This window comes from Melitaea cinxia, chromosome 22 (genome assembly GCF_905220565.1).
Source record: "Melitaea cinxia chromosome 22, ilMelCinx1.1, whole genome shotgun sequence".
In the NCBI taxonomy this organism is placed as follows: Eukaryota; Metazoa; Arthropoda; class Insecta; order Lepidoptera; family Nymphalidae; genus Melitaea; species Melitaea cinxia.
The window spans coordinates 853,661-869,887 of NC_059415.1; the positions used below are offsets into that span (position 1 = coordinate 853,661).

Sequence of the window (16,227 nt, forward strand, 5' to 3'; positions counted from 1 at the left end):
GTCCATTTGCAAGGAAAAGGTTTTGTCGTGTTGCGCATGCGTCGAGTGTTAATTTATTTATATTTCCCGCGCAATAAATTTAACGTTGTAAATAATAAAGAACTAATCAAAAAAGTTTGTGAAAAGATGTTTTATATCGATTAATTAAATTTTCGTGTGTGTATTATTTCTTTAAAGTACTAGAAACTGAATGTTTTAAATTCTTACGTAGATTCTTTGAGAGAATCTTCTGTTTATAACGATTTGAGTTTTATTGGATTCCGATTCGTGAGGTGAGTTGTGTTTCAAATTTTAAATAGTTTTTATTTGCGTTGTTTTATTGCGTTCACTTTCAATTAAACGTTGTTTTTTTTTTCAATAATTTATTATTAGCCAGTGTCACTTCACATGGATAAAAGTTTATAGTTATAATGTCGTTAGAAAATTATGTGACTAAGTAATATACATCTATTTAAGTATTTTTTTCTGAAAATAACGAATTTTAATTACGGCGTAAAACCATTTTTGTTACAATATATTGATCATAATATACCCGGATTTACATGTGATCTCATTATTGTAAATATGTACTTATATGCACAAGTTAAATACAAATTCTTATATACTGAGTAAAAAAAATATGAAGGTTAAAAAAACGAAATCGGAGGTCGCAGGTTCGGTTCCACAGAATGTAGGTGTGAAATTTAGACAAGTGGCGCCTGCGGCTATTACACTCTCTACTTTACTAATTATAAGTATAGAACAAAATTATAAGTTTCTTGTATAGAATAGTTGTAAATAGTAATTTAAAACATTTAAACTTGATACGGAATAATGTATATTGCAAAATTTACCTGATAGAAAAAGTTTTTAAACATTAATTTTTTTTTGTGTGAAAAACACTTGCTGAGCCTTTAAATAAATTGCTGTGGTTATGTATGTAACGCTAACACAATGTGTGGCTAGTTATATAATATGTATTACAATATTCTAAATGTCGGTAAAGTTGAGTAAAACTATTCACGAACGAAATGAAAAGTAGTTCAACATTTTATAACAACAGCTCTAAGCCGCGGCTTCGCCTTAAAAAATCAACAAACACCCATCAGTCAGTCATCAGTTCAGCCTATCGCGATTTACGGTTGGACATTGGCATCCCCAAGTTCGCGGCTGACATCCCGGTTTTCCGCAATTCTCATCCAGCCTCAACCGGCAATCTTACGTACATCGTCTGTCCAGGAACACCCAATAGAGGAGGAGAGGAAATATAATCGTAATAAGTTGATAATATCCACATAACAAACGTCAAAAAATTATATCTACATTCTAAAAAAAAGTTAAAAGTTTAAAACAATATACCTATATAAAATAAAAAAACATTACGCTTACCGAGTTTCATTACAGTTGATTCATTTGTTTTTGCTTGATAGATTAAAAATATAATAAAAGATAAAATTGCCTAACACGACAAAAAAAATATTTATTTATAATCTTTTATAACGTATAAGTATGTATAAATGTGACGTTTGTATAAATTGAGATAAAAAGATTACTTTGTTTTATATTAAGATAATTAAATACATTGCTCAAATAATTTTCAATGCCTTTAACGGATAGATAAACTACATTTAAGAGGTGACTTCCTAGCCTAAGCTAACCAAGCTCATATATAGAGTTCCGGACTTAGTGCTCTGTTTATATTAAAGGCTCTACTACTAAGAATAAGTTCTACGAGTACTAATTTCTCTCCGACGTGTAACAAATCTTTAATCTTATATATAAAATTCTCGTGTCGCGGTGTTTGTAGTTAAACTCCTTCGAAACGGCTTGACCGATTCTCATGAAATTTTGTGTGCATATCGGGTAGATCTGAGAATCGAACAACATTTATTTTTCATACCCCTAAGTTGTAGGAGAGGGGGGATTAAGGGGTTTAATAAGATATATGGCAAAACAACATTTCCGGGGTCAGCTAGTAACTACATATACAATACCTCATTTAATTTTTTAACAATTTATTTGACGTAACTCTGAGCGCTTCTTTTAAAATAACAGAATCCTAATTTTCTAGCGTCAAATATACAAATCCATACACTAATTTTTAAATCATCATCATCACTTCAGCCTATCGCAGTCCACTGCTGGACATAGGCCTCCACAAGTTCGCGCCTTAATGGCATGTACTCATGTGTGTTGCCCATATAGTTACCACGACGCTGGTCAGGCGGGTTGGTGATAGGGCCACGCAGGGCTGGCTTTGGCGCACCACTGCTGCCCGTCTTCGGCCTGTGTATTTCAAAGCCAGTATTTAGATGGTGATCTTGCTTTTTAAGTTCCAAGATGGTAGTGGAACTGTGTTATCCCTTAGTCGCCTCTTACGACACTCACGGGAAGAGAGGGGTGGCTATTTTCTTAATGCCGTAACGACACAGCAATTTTTAAATAACTAAATTGAATTAGTTTGCGTATCTTCAAAACAGACGACCGTATGTGTATGTATGTTAAAGATATTCATTCGCTCTATTCCGTCAAAACTCGCCGTGTTGCATAAGTTACGAAACTTCAATAATTTCCATGCTCCCATAGTCAACAGGAACGTGGCAATCGATGAATTAAATTTCTTCCTTTGTTTTAATTTCTGTTCGTTACTAACTATTACTTATTTATATCGCTTTAGCCTGTAATATCCCACTACTAGGCATAGGCCTCTTTCCCCATATAAGAGAAGGATCAGAGCTTAATCCACCACGCTGCTCCACTGCGGGTTGGCGGATATATTTCCTACTATGAGTAACGATCGCAATCAGGTGTACGTGATAACAACCGGGACCGACGGCTTAACGTGCTCTCCGAGGCACGGTGGGGACCCACAAGGACTGCACAAACTTTACTTATACATTACTTATTTATATGCCTCTTTAAAAACTGTTTAAAATCAATATCGTTTTAAAAATTATCTTTTAATTTTAAGTGTTGGTAACATTTGTTATATTTATAAGAGAAGGAGCGACCTAGGTGTAGACCTAGCTTGTTATGTTGTCTGTTTCTGTACCTCTTATAATTAAAAATGAATGTTGCTAAGCGCATAACTCGAGCAATAGCTCGACCGATTCGCCTAATTTATATTTTTGTATACTGAAGGCCTACGGAGGGTTTTAATACTTAAAACATTAAATAAAAAATAATAATTACTATCAACTTTTGACAGAACAAAGTCTGTCCGGGCAGATAGTAGGTACACGAATAAATCCTAGTGTGGTTTTAATTATTTATTATTGTTTAAGGGTTTTTGTGTGCAAATAACTATAAAACATGTTATTTGAAATAATGTAAACAGTATAATAATGACACGAACATAAGTTAATGAAGTATAGAAAAAAGAAATAAAAAGAACATTTTTATGAGTCCAGTAAATATTAATTCTGTTAAATAGGATTGCTTTATACGCGTTGATATCGTCGTTACTAACAGGAACATGATACTACCGACTGTCATTATTGAAGTTAATTAGAAATAGGTGACTAGACTGTTGGGGCACTTTGTAGTGACCTTGCTTTCGGCTCCGGGGGTTGTGGGTTCGATTCTCGCCTCGAGAGTGTGATATTTATTTATATGTAGGTATTTATTGAGAACAAAAAAAAATGAAGATGTATCAGTCGGCTGTTACCAATAACACAAGCATTCAGTTGCTAATATCATAGATAAAAAAGTATATAACATTGTAAAAAATAAATAAATCGAAAGTCACTAGTGTAGTAAGTACGCTATTAATCTTAGATCCTTCTTTATTGTTTTCTAATATAAGTACACTCCTAACCACTGCTGTCCTATACTCAGTATGTCTAGAAGAAATTGCACTTTTTACAATGAAACCTTTGAATATCTTTCGATCGTTTTAATTTGAAAAAAAACACACTTAAATATAATATAGACTTATAGCCTTCCTCATTCGAACTTACCAACACAAAAATAATTTTTCAATTCGAATTTCGAATCACTAGCTCCTGTAGTTTAGTGCGTTTAAACAAACGAAAAATCAAACTTTTCAGCTTTAAAATATTACTACACATATTTTTTGTATATTGGTCAAGGAAACATTATTATTTATCTATTTATAATGTTTTGTATTTAGCATACAAATACTACATATTTTATTTGTAATCTTTGCGCTCGGTCAGGTAAAAAGTCCAATATAAACACGAATAATTCAAATTCCGCATCGGTTCGTGAACCCAGTGGCACGTTGCGACAAGATATTTAACACATGACCAGACATATGAACGCTTGCTAATAATTATTACATTATTATATTTTTGCGTAACTTGGTAGTAATATCTATATGTGTTACTAGTGTGTGTGTGTGTTAAATCAAAATTTACATTATTCAAGCGAACTTCAAAAGCAATTTTGTATCGTAATTGTACCAATCTTACATATAAAATTCTCGTGTCACAATGTTAGTTAAAATACTCCTCCGAAACGGTTGGACCGATTTGTTTGAGAATCTGTCATTATCTATTTTTCATACCCCTAAGTTATAGGGGGGGGGGGGGGGGGGTTAAGGGGGGTTACTAACATATTATAGCAAAACAACGTTTGCGGGGTCAGCTAGTCTTATATATAAAATTCTTTTGTCACAATGTTATCTTATACTCCTCAGAAACGGCTGGAACGATTTTTATGAAATTTTGTGTGCATAACGGGTAACTTTGAGAATCGGCCAACATCTATTTTTCATACCCCTAATTTATAAGGAGCGGGGGGGGGGGGGAGTTTAAGGGGCTAATAACATATACGGCAAAATAACGTTTGCGGAGTCAGCTAGTTAATCTTTGTTAATATTATAAAGCCGAAACGTTTGTTTGTTTGCTTAAACGCGCTAATGTCAGGAACTTCTGTTTCGAATTGAAAAATTATATTTGTGTTAAATAGTGTACTTACTACGTAAGGCTATTTTTTTCCTAAAATCAACGCGACTGAAACCGCGGTGCACGGCTAGTTAATTATAGTTACCATCGATATGGAATGTAGATTCTGCAGGGAAGAATCGGCAACAAACTTCAGTTGTACCTAACTAATATTTATAAAAATTAATATTTTTAAAAAATATGTGTTTTATTATAATATTAAAGTTTTTCTCCGTTTGAAGAGACGTATGTATGATTAGTTCTCTGGTAACGAGGAAAGATCGGATTAGAAATGAGTATATAAGGGGAAGTTTGAAAGTAGCACCCGTGACAGAGAAAATGAGGAGCAATAGGATAGCGTGGTATGGGTGTAATGAGGAGGGATAAACGCTATATTGGTAAAATAATGTTAGGGATGAATGTTGAAGGACGAAAAGCGATCGGCAGACCGAAAAAGCGATGGATGGATTGTGTGAGTGAGGATATGAGAAAGAAAGGAGTAAGCACTGAAGTGACGAATAATAGAGAGGAATGGAAGAGGAAAACATGTTGTGCCGACCCTACATAAGTGGGTTAAGGGCAGGAAGATGATGTTATACAGATGATGTGAAATCTATAATTTTAATAAGACCTTAACAGGTCTAATGTTCACAACATTGAAGAAATTTATAAAATGTTTGGAGGGATCACCATAATCGATATAACACTAAAAAAATAGGTAAATTATTCCGTTTTTTTTTTTTCTATCTATATATCTGCATCTCGTATCACGTCGAAACTACTGAACGAATTTTAATAACATATGATTTGAGTTCATAGCATGTGCAAGTAACGTGCTTTTTCTACCGAAATTCAGTAAAGTTCTCTTGAGTTGTTTAGATCGTAAAGCTAAAAAGCACATTTTGTACTAATTTTTATAAGCTGATGATTTTGTTTCAGTTACTTAGCTGTATATATAATAACTATATATAAAGAGAGAAGAGATTATATACAGTTAGGGTCGTGTTTCAAATGTCATATCACAGTTATGTGCAAAATATAAGATTTAAAATACAAACAAAAAATCCACTAAACTATGAGAAATGCTCGTTTAAAAATAAACTCTCGAATGCTTTATGAGAACTTTCTCTTACATAATAGACTTTATATGTAAATTGTGAACCACGACTGGTGACGTCACGCCATAGCTTACACTAGGAGCTGGCTTGACTTTAGAGGCTCGTATTCCATCTTCGCTTGAAGCAAATGTCAAAAAATTATTTATTCAAGTCGGCTTCAAAAGCACATATGAGTCGTTACTATATATACTTATAAACTATGTGTTTTTTAAATAATTAATGTGTTCTGTAAAAAAAAATCATTAAGAAACTTAAGTTACTTTTATAAAAACCGTATAGGTTACTCAGATGGTTGGTGTGGTTTAGGCGTTTGTGTTGCGTTCTCTTTATCGAAAATTATATTTTTTATTCTTGGGGCAGTTGTCTGTGAAACTAAATATTTATTATTATTTTAATAAATAAATAAATAAATAAACGCTTCACACTCGACGGCCCCCAGTAGGATTTTCTCCTGTGGTCCGGAAATACACACAATACACAAGCGTTGTGCTTGCCCAGACCACGACAAACATCTATATGGCCGATACAATTTCCGTCGTGAGCGGGAATTGAACCCGCGACCGCCAGCGCAACAGCCAGTGCTATGGCCGCTGCGCCAACGCGTCGTCAAATTTAAGTAAGGCTATTTTTGTTCTATCTCATCAATTAAATAATATGATTTCGATTGATACATTGTATACTTCGATTAATTGACAAGTCAGCCAGGGAGACTAAGCTTTTTTAATTGATTAATCATACAAACTCTTTTTCTTTCTTTCCGCCTTTTTTTAAAGTAAAACTTACGCACGCTTGACTTAGGGAGTAGGCTGGTTAATGCATTTCGAAAAGTGTGATCGGGCGAGGCGAACGGATGTTGAGAGGGAGATATAAGTTAGATGGAGCTAAAGATGTATTACTTCAGTGGTATGGTCTAAAGCACACTCGTTTTTTTTTTTTTGTAAGCCAATATCACAAATAAATAATTCTTATTGTAACGGGAATTTTAGACTCCAGCTCCCAGACCACTATCACCAAACAAGATTTATTCGTTATAAGTACCTGTAACGACCGCGATTGTGATAAATAAAGAACCTGTTTAATAAATTTATACAATTTTAAAAGAAATTTTATTACAAGCGTTCAATTTTCGTGTATATTAATGGTCTACGGCTACTGCATTATAATGTTTAGTATTGAGCTTCCCGTGGGAAATGCATATTTTAAAAACTTTTTTTTTACTTTTTAATGGTATGTGGATTGTGGATGTACTATTAAAGTTTTTGTCTAGTAATTTATAGCAAGCAACATAAAAAATTAAAGGAAATACCTACATAGGTGTTGACCTACTACTCTGACAACTGGGAAGTCAAGAATTATTATTTACTACAGTACAAGAAAATTTTAACTAAAAAGTATTTAATAGAGATTGAAATCTATAATATAAAAATGAGTCGCTGAATGTGTTGCTAAGCGCAAAACTCGAGAACGGTTGGACCGATTTCGCTAATTCTTTTTTTTAAATATTCCTTGAAGTACGAGGATGGTTCTTACGGAGAGAAAAATTCTAAAAAAAAAAAAAAATTAAATTTCCTGAAAAAGTCTAAAAACAACACTTTTCTATACTCCCATACAAAAGATTTGTGATAATACTTAAAAGTCACTGTTAGGCGATACGAAGTTCGCCGGGTCAGCTAGTAATGAATAGGTAAAAAAGTGTGAACTAATAGTAGGTATTGAATTAAAAAAAATTAAATAGCATATCGGTGTGTTTAAAAATATAAAACAAATATTTATATTTTATTACCGATGATACATTAGGTAGGGTATAGTTAAACGTGTATAAAAGAGACGTTTTTAAAATTTGTCTTTTTCCTCTTTACAATGCGAGTATAAATAAGATTAAAAAATTATGTTTACATTAATTCAATTTCAAATTTTCTGTGGGTAAGCCGTTGACATCTTATCAGATTGTTATTTAGACTTATTAGACTCTAGACTTACTCTACGTATACGTATTTTAAAAAAAATAGCTCTCTGTCTGTAATCGACACTGAAGCCAGGTAATGTTTGCTTATTTTTTATTTTAATATTCATTATTCATCATCATTTCAGCCTATCGTAGTCCACTGTTGGACATATGTATCCATAAGTTTGTGCCAAAAAATGGCGTGAACTCATGTGTTTCGCCCGCAGGCAGGCGGGTTTTAATATTCAGTACGGCATAATTGAGTGGATGAAAGTCATAAACGCTACAACTCTTCAGCCTGTATGTAGGTAATATCTCTCTACTGGACATAGGCCTCTTTACCCATGTAGAAGGATCAGAGCTTAAACCATCACGCTGCTCCACGTTTGGCGGATGGAATAAAAGTCGGCACGGAAATTCAGCGCTCGACGAGAGTGTGGATGCGCATCGTGCAGAGGTCACAAACAGAAAATAGTTTTTTTAATGCAATAAAAAATAGGTATTTAGTACTGATTAAATATCTATATCTTTAAAGCGTAGAAATAAATTTGGAGGTCAGCGCTCCATATCCGTGCTGATAACTAAAAGGTAATCGCAAAAGAAACTCGCAGTTTCTAAATAAAATATTATAAGTAGTTAAAGCCTCATACTGCGTGAGACATAAGATAATAATACAACTAGGTTGTTGTCGATCGCATGTAAACAATATTTGCCCACAGCTTCGCTTGCGCAGATATTGACGATTTTTACACAAAAGGGTTTTTAGTCGATTTCACTGGTTAAAGTTTATCCTGCAAATAAGTTACGAATATACCTAACAGCAGAAGGTAGAATAGGACATTAGGTTCTCATCTCAATTAATCAACTACTATTTTTAGATTCACATTTGCGAATAGAAATATCTCATGAATGCAATGGTATTCGATGGTAAAAAAGAATAATATATCAAAAACTTTTATTGAATAGCGTCATCCGTCAAATAGCGTTATCTACAAACGGTGAAACAGGCCCATAAACTGATACAGCTTAACAACTTGATGCGAGGATTAAGCTGTTGTATGAAATTCCTACTGCCATTCAAAGTTTCAATAGCAGCTTTACAGAATTATCATCATAATTTAATATTAACTTATGGTCATATAGCGCTTATTATTGATTTCTATTAAATTTGTTTTTATATTCTTTATAATTTAAAAACCTGTGCTGTTCTTAGTTTTCCATTTCCGAGGAGTGTCTTAGGTAACCTTAATAGGAATACAATTTAAATTATAAAAAAACCATAGATAATTGTGGTGTAACCATAGATAAGTGTTAGGAATTTAACATCTAATTAAATAGCATGTTGTTAGCAATCTTGTTATATATATGTACTTGTATATTATTATTCTTATTAATATGTTTTTTTTTCGTCTTTAAATTAACACTTCTTGCACTGTTTGTCCCGCTATACGAAACTCTTTCTCATGACCTTTGGTTCCCAGGAAGAGATCCCTTTCAGAGATAAGTCCACCTTTTCTATAACCTTGTAATTATATCATAGTAAAATAGAAATATTTCTGGATAATTCTATTGCACTAAAGTACGTAATAAGAATACTAATATCCATAACTCCTCTTAATTTTTGACCTATTTTGCACTTAGCCTGTTTTATGGGTTTTGGTAATTTTTTTTACATAATTTTGTCTAGAAGATACTAATCAAAAGCCTATATAATAAGGTGTCACGCGTTTATCTCCAATTATTGTGAAAAATCCTAGAACACGAGAAAATGTACAATTGCGGATTTCCATACAAATTCTCACTTACCTAATTCCAATTTTTTTTTTGCATTTCCGCTATTACATCAATTCATTAGGTACGCTATAATAATACTGTGGCCAAGTGCGAGTGGACTCGCGCACGAAGACTCCATACCATTATCTATACGGCAAGCTATCAAAACGGCAAAAAAAATACTTTTTTTTGTATGGGAGCCCCCTTAAATATTCATTTTATCTTGTTTTTTAGTCATTATTGTTATAGCGGTAACAGAAATATATCTGTGATAATTTCAACCAAGTATTTTGACCAGGTATTTAATTCACAATAGCCACAGATAATCCAACAATAACAAATACAATTATCTGTTGAAAATACCGATTCTGTAACTGGAAAACGTCATAGCAAATGTTTATTACGCTAGCGGCGATCTTAATATATTACAATTAATATAAAAACGAAATCAGTGCAAACAAGAATACAAAAAAACGAGTGTGCTAATAGACCACACGATTGAAGTGAAACTTATGATACGTAACTCTGTCTCTTTTTATTTGCACTAACTTTTATCTCCATCCTTCTCAATTTCCGTTCGCCTCGCCCTAATCGGGCTTTTCGTAACGCTCTCGTCACGCACTCACCAGCTTACTCCTCAAGTCAAGCTTGCGTAAAGAAGTTTTATTAAAAAAAAAACATATTTATGTATTATAAAGTTGCGATATGTTAAAAATAATTATAAAATGACATAATAAGCGAAACTTAGCATTACGTATGTTGCCACCTCGGCCGGTATGACAATAGTGTCGCCGTTTAGAAACAGCAGATCACGTACAGAGATAATATGCGTGAGAGAACGCAGTTTCTTAAGTAATGACCGCGCTTAGATTATTTATTACGGAATTCGCGTTTAATTTATTTATGTGTATTATGTAGTGTGTAACTGCGTTGAGCCTTTTATAGCGGCAGAGTTGATTGAGAACGGAATTTGTACTGATTAATATTAAGCAAGAAGGTGAGGTCGTAAGAACGCCGGTGGAGGCTGAATGAGGACTTTTTTTTAAATACCAAACAAATAACGACAAACGAGCGTAAGGCTCACCCGAGTAGACATTTTTTCGTGTTCCTTATCAGGACCGGACCGGACACGCCCGATCTGAACCGGATAAGGTGTGTAACGAAGAAGATTTGTCTGGACCTGATCAAGATGAGATGAGATTTCCTTACGTCATTTATTATACACATTTACATACTTACATATTTAAATCTTACTGATCCTGGTCCTGATAGAGCTTGCCGGATCTGGCATGCCTCATTCTATCTTAATCCGGTCCCGATACATGATCTGGTTGAGCCTGAATTTTTTCTAGTCGGGTAACATGACGGTCGATGTTTAGGCGCCGCCGACACGGCACACGCATCATTACACTAGAGCGGCGAATTGAAATCGTACTTAAAATTATCACACCCTCAAAACTTTGTAATTAAAAGCGATATACAATAAAATACCGAATAGAATTAATGGTAACAATACGAGAACAAATTAACGAACATAATACAAACGCAACGGAACTCAATAATATATCTCGTCGGTACATCTTGCGTAACTTCTCATACTCTACACCTGTCCAGTCATTTACGTACAGTCAACAGAAATGTTCCTATAATTAAACAAGCTAGTGTCTTTACATGAAAATTAAAAAATATATTTTTGTACCACTTGCTCAAAAAAGTGACATTCTATGCCACAAAAAGCGAACATAGCAATAGTCATTTTTAATCTGTTAAAAACAGGGAAAGAAAATTGTACTGAATTTCATTCATCCTCTAGGGGGAGAATGTGATTTAAATTTGGAATACTTACCGAAATTTATACTGAACTACATATGTGTTTACACCATTGAGTTTGTATATAAAGCATTATACATCTTTTTGAAAAAGGAATACGTATTGCCACAACCATCAACTTTCGGCATCTTATCTTCGTCCGTAATTCACGATGCACCACCACCACTATCTCTTACGTATACTATCTACAATGAAACGCAAGTTCCTCAGACGCAAGAACAGAGAAATACTCAAATCAACTCATCAACAATAAATGTACCAAACAAAAATGTAACTCTCTCTTAGTCTTGGGTGAACTCAAATCCCTCGCTATGCTCGGGAGTAAACCTCGGGTCCTTCGTTACGCTCGCGATTAAATCGTCACCCGCGACAGAAGACACTGCTTTATCCCCTTGGTTAATAATCTGCTATTAGTACAAGATTCAGCAGTAGAGTTATTACACATGTTTTTTTTATACTTTAGATGGCAAGCAAATGGCCGTTTCGTGTAGTCTGTTGCTACACGAAATCCATTGTAAATACGTTATTGACACTCCTGACCCTCTCTGATCTCTCCCGAGCTCTTGCCCACTTACTCAACACAGGACTTCAACACTACTTGAAATCAGTATTATTTGGCCGTAGTCTTCTGTGTGGTACTTCACCAGTCGCTCGTAACAAAATGACAATATTGAATAGCTAATTCTTATAAAACTCGGCTAAGCTGAAGGTCCAAAATAAGAAGGCTACCGTTTATTTCGACATTCTCATGGATGATAAAGTAACCGACGTAGCCCACAGAATTAGCAAGTTGAAGTGGCAGTGGGTTGGTCATCTGTGTCGCAGGACCGACGGCCGTTGGAGTAGACGGGTCCTGGAGTGGAGACCGCGTCTTGGCAAACGCAGTGTGGGACGTCCTCCGACCCGTTGGACTGACGATCTACGTAAGATTGCCGGTGTAGGTTGGATGAGGATTGCGGAAAACCGGGATGTCTGGCGCGAACTTGGAGAGGCCTATGTCCAGCAGTGGACTGCGATAGGCTGAAATGATGATGATGATGATGATGGATGAGAAAAAACGCGGGTAGAACAGAGAGGCGCAATTACTTATATTAAAGTATATCAAATTTTATTACTAAAAAAAAGTTTTTATATGCAAATACATTTTTTTAAATGTCTTGCTGACTGTATTGCCTTTTTTTATGCTGCCAGTGTATACGAAACAATGGTCGACTTGTACAATGGGTTAAGATAATAGTACGAAATACTAATCGTAGTGTGTAGAAGGATATATAGTATCAGTCAGTCACTCAGTTCGTCTTTTGAAGTCCACTGCTGGACAAAGACCACCCCAAGTTCACGCTATATATCCCGGCCTAAACCAGCATTCTTACGTCGGCGGGTCGGGGAGCGTCCCACACTTCGTTTGCCAAGATATTATCTTCCTTATAAATAAAAAATAGACAAAGTAAATCTTTAATTTTATGTATAGGAATTGGTAAATGGCTTTAAATGTCGTTTTATAAGACTTAGTTGATTATTTAAAATTGGAATCGGAAAATTATGCAATGTGTTGCTCTGAAAAAACAAAGATTTTTATTATACAATTTTTCTTTATAAATACATTATGATACAAAATTAATTATAAAAACCCTTAACCTACCTGAAAAAACAAAGAAACGACATTTAAAGCTATTTACCAATTCCTATACATATAAAATAATTTTTAACAAAAAAAAAAAACCGACTTCAAAAAGGAAACTAAAAAGTGAAAAATAAATTTACTTAGTACAAAGTAATTCGTATTTTGATTTAGTTAATCAGAAATGATTAAATAAATATTTTATAATTTTGAAGTCGGTGCCAAGTAAAACAATAACTACTCTAGTATCTAGTTGTATTCAGTTTTCTTTCATAATTTGTTTCATTGACTATTAGGTTGAATACTGTTATTATTCTGTTATTGTTTTGACATATCTAATAATATTTTTTCTACTTGTTGTTGTGTGTGTGTTGTTTGTATTTGTTATTGTAGCCAGGTTGTTGTAGTATTTACTTGGCACCAACTTCAAAATTATAAAATATTTATTTAATCATTTCTGATTAACTAAATCAAAATACGAATTACTTTGTACTAAGTAAATTTATTTTTCACTTTTTAGTTTCCTTTTTGAAGTCGGTTTTTTTTTTGTTAAAAATTATTTTATTTTACAATTTTTAGTGATGGGTAGACCTAACAAGGATGCTTTTTCTCTTATGTCGGGGGTTCGGAAACATACACAATACACAAGCACAAACACCCGATCATGACAAACATCTATATGGCCAATACAAATGTCTGTCGTGCGTGGGGATCGAACCCACTAACGCCAGCGCAACAGCCGGTGCTGTGACCGCTGCGCTAACGCGTCGACATACTATGAGTAATGTTCGCTATCAGGTGTACGTAATAACAACCGGGACCGACAGCCTAGCATGTTCTCCGAGGCTTGGTTGGGAGAACCACAAGGATTAACAACTAGACCAAAAATAAATATTTATATAAACATAAATATCCACTCCGAGCTGGAATAGAACCCGCGACCGTCGGTGTTTAGGCGCCGCCGACACGGCACATGCAACATTATATCAAAGCGGTCGACAAACAGCAAAAGGTAACTGCTGTAAATTGTTGAGAAATTCCCTCGAGTGTTGATAGGCTCCATCATCAAACCTGGTCCTGCGCCACAAATGACCAGACAGCAGGTAATTGCTATATATCGTTGAAAAGTTCCCTCGACTATCTTTCGTCTCCATCATCAGACTGTAATGGCACTTGTAACTCATATAGGTGCAAAGTTCTCATCAATAGAAACGAATTAAGTTCAAACAGCAGGTAATTGCTATAAGTCGTTGAAGAGTTCCCTCGACTATCTTTCGTCTCCATCATCAGACTGAAATTGTACTTATAACTCATATATATGCAAAGTTCTCATCAATAGAAACGAATTAAGTTCAAACAGCAGGTAATTGCTATAAGTCGTTGAAGAGTTCCCTCGACTATCTTTCGTCTCCATCATCAGACTGAAATAGTACTTATAACTCATATATATGCAAAGTTCTCATCAATAGAAACGAATTAAGTTCAAACAGCAGGTAATTGATATAAATCGTTAAAGAGTTCCCTCGACTATCTTTTGTCTCCATCATCAGACTATAATGGCACTTATAACTCATACAGGTGGAAAGTTCTCATCAATAGAAACGAATTAAGTTCAAAAAGCAGGTAATTGCTATAATTTGTTGAAGAGTTCCCTCGACTATCTTTCTTCTCCATCATCAGATCGACTCCAGACCTTTATAAAATAGTAGTGCTTTATAGTACTTAATTAAAACATGATTAAATTTACTAGTCACCCTTACGATTTTTGAAAGTTTCCCTCGATTTCTCTGGGATCCCATCATCAGATCCTGGTTTCCTTATCATGGTACCAAACTATGAATATCTCCTTTCCAACAAAAAAAGAATTATCAAAATCGATTCATAAACGAAGAAGTTATCTCCGAACATACATAAAAAAAAAATATATATATATATATACGGTCGAATTGAGTAACCTCCTCCTTTTTTTGAAGTCGGTTAATAATGTGACTGTTATGAAGAGTCAAAAATCTCTTTATAAAACAATACATATTACTACTGCTATAAAAAAGGTACTATACAAATATACAAACTCAAAGGAATATATTCCTTTACAAATTTATAACTTTTCAACGATTAGAACTTAGAAAATACAGAGTAAAAAACCACAGTTCATTTAATAAACATTACCATTTCTTTTTTATCAAATAATACATAATTAAATACAATGAATATTTATGATGATAGTTATGTTTATAGCATTATCACACCCTTGCCGTCTCCGTGTCAGTCAAATTTATTGCTATACGTCGCCCGCGGCTTCACCGAAGTGGACTTCTTGAGTATAGTTTTTAATTATAATCTCGTTTAATTCAAATTAAAAATGCTGACTCAGTTATTTTTTGTTCGTAGAGTAATGTCCTGCTCATACTGGTATCACGTTTCTGGTATAACTTTTTTAATTTAACGAAGCTAGTACTGAAGTACCGAATACCTGTAAAACTTTGTATTCTACGATATCTTTAATATCTACGAGTTAAACTCTGCAAAAATGTTTAGTTTGCAAAGAAAACAGTTGTGTTTGCTCGCAAACGAAAAAAAAAACTGACTTCAATTACATCGACAAGTAATACGTAAGTAGACGAAAAAATAGTCAAGTAAATATGCGTTATTAAAAATTATTTAAAAAGTCATCATCTGATTTCGATCAAATTTAAACAAGTTAAATGTATAAACGGTGTAAGGAGTTAGTGCATTAAATGCACACACGCACAGGTACGCACACACACGAACACCACTTTGAATAATGCAAATCAAAGCAAAAATCGATTTCGCTATATCGACATACATATGTCATAGATGAATGACACAAGTCACGAGAACAAGTGTCCAATCAGGCTACAACGTCATTAACATTTGTAAGAATGTACGGAAAGTTTCGCAACTTCCTTCTCTAGTTCATTCTAATGTTGACATAAATACTTGAAAAGTTAAAGTATATTTTACGCTGCAGCCTGTAATATCCCACTGCTGGGCATATGTCTCTTTCCCAATGTAGGAGAAGGATCAGAGCTT

The 16,227-nt window shown here is 34.1% G+C and overlaps 1 protein-coding gene across 1 annotated transcript in view; it reads left to right on the plus strand.

Moving 5' to 3' along the window:
- The window catches only part of LOC123664374, a 117,039-nt gene continuing 100,812 nt past the window's right edge, over positions 1 to 16,227 (plus strand). Inside the window, exon 1 of the mRNA XM_045598918.1 lies at positions 1 to 272. The gene's annotated coding sequence lies outside the window, so the exon portion shown is untranslated. The remainder of the gene's footprint in view (positions 273 to 16,227) is intronic.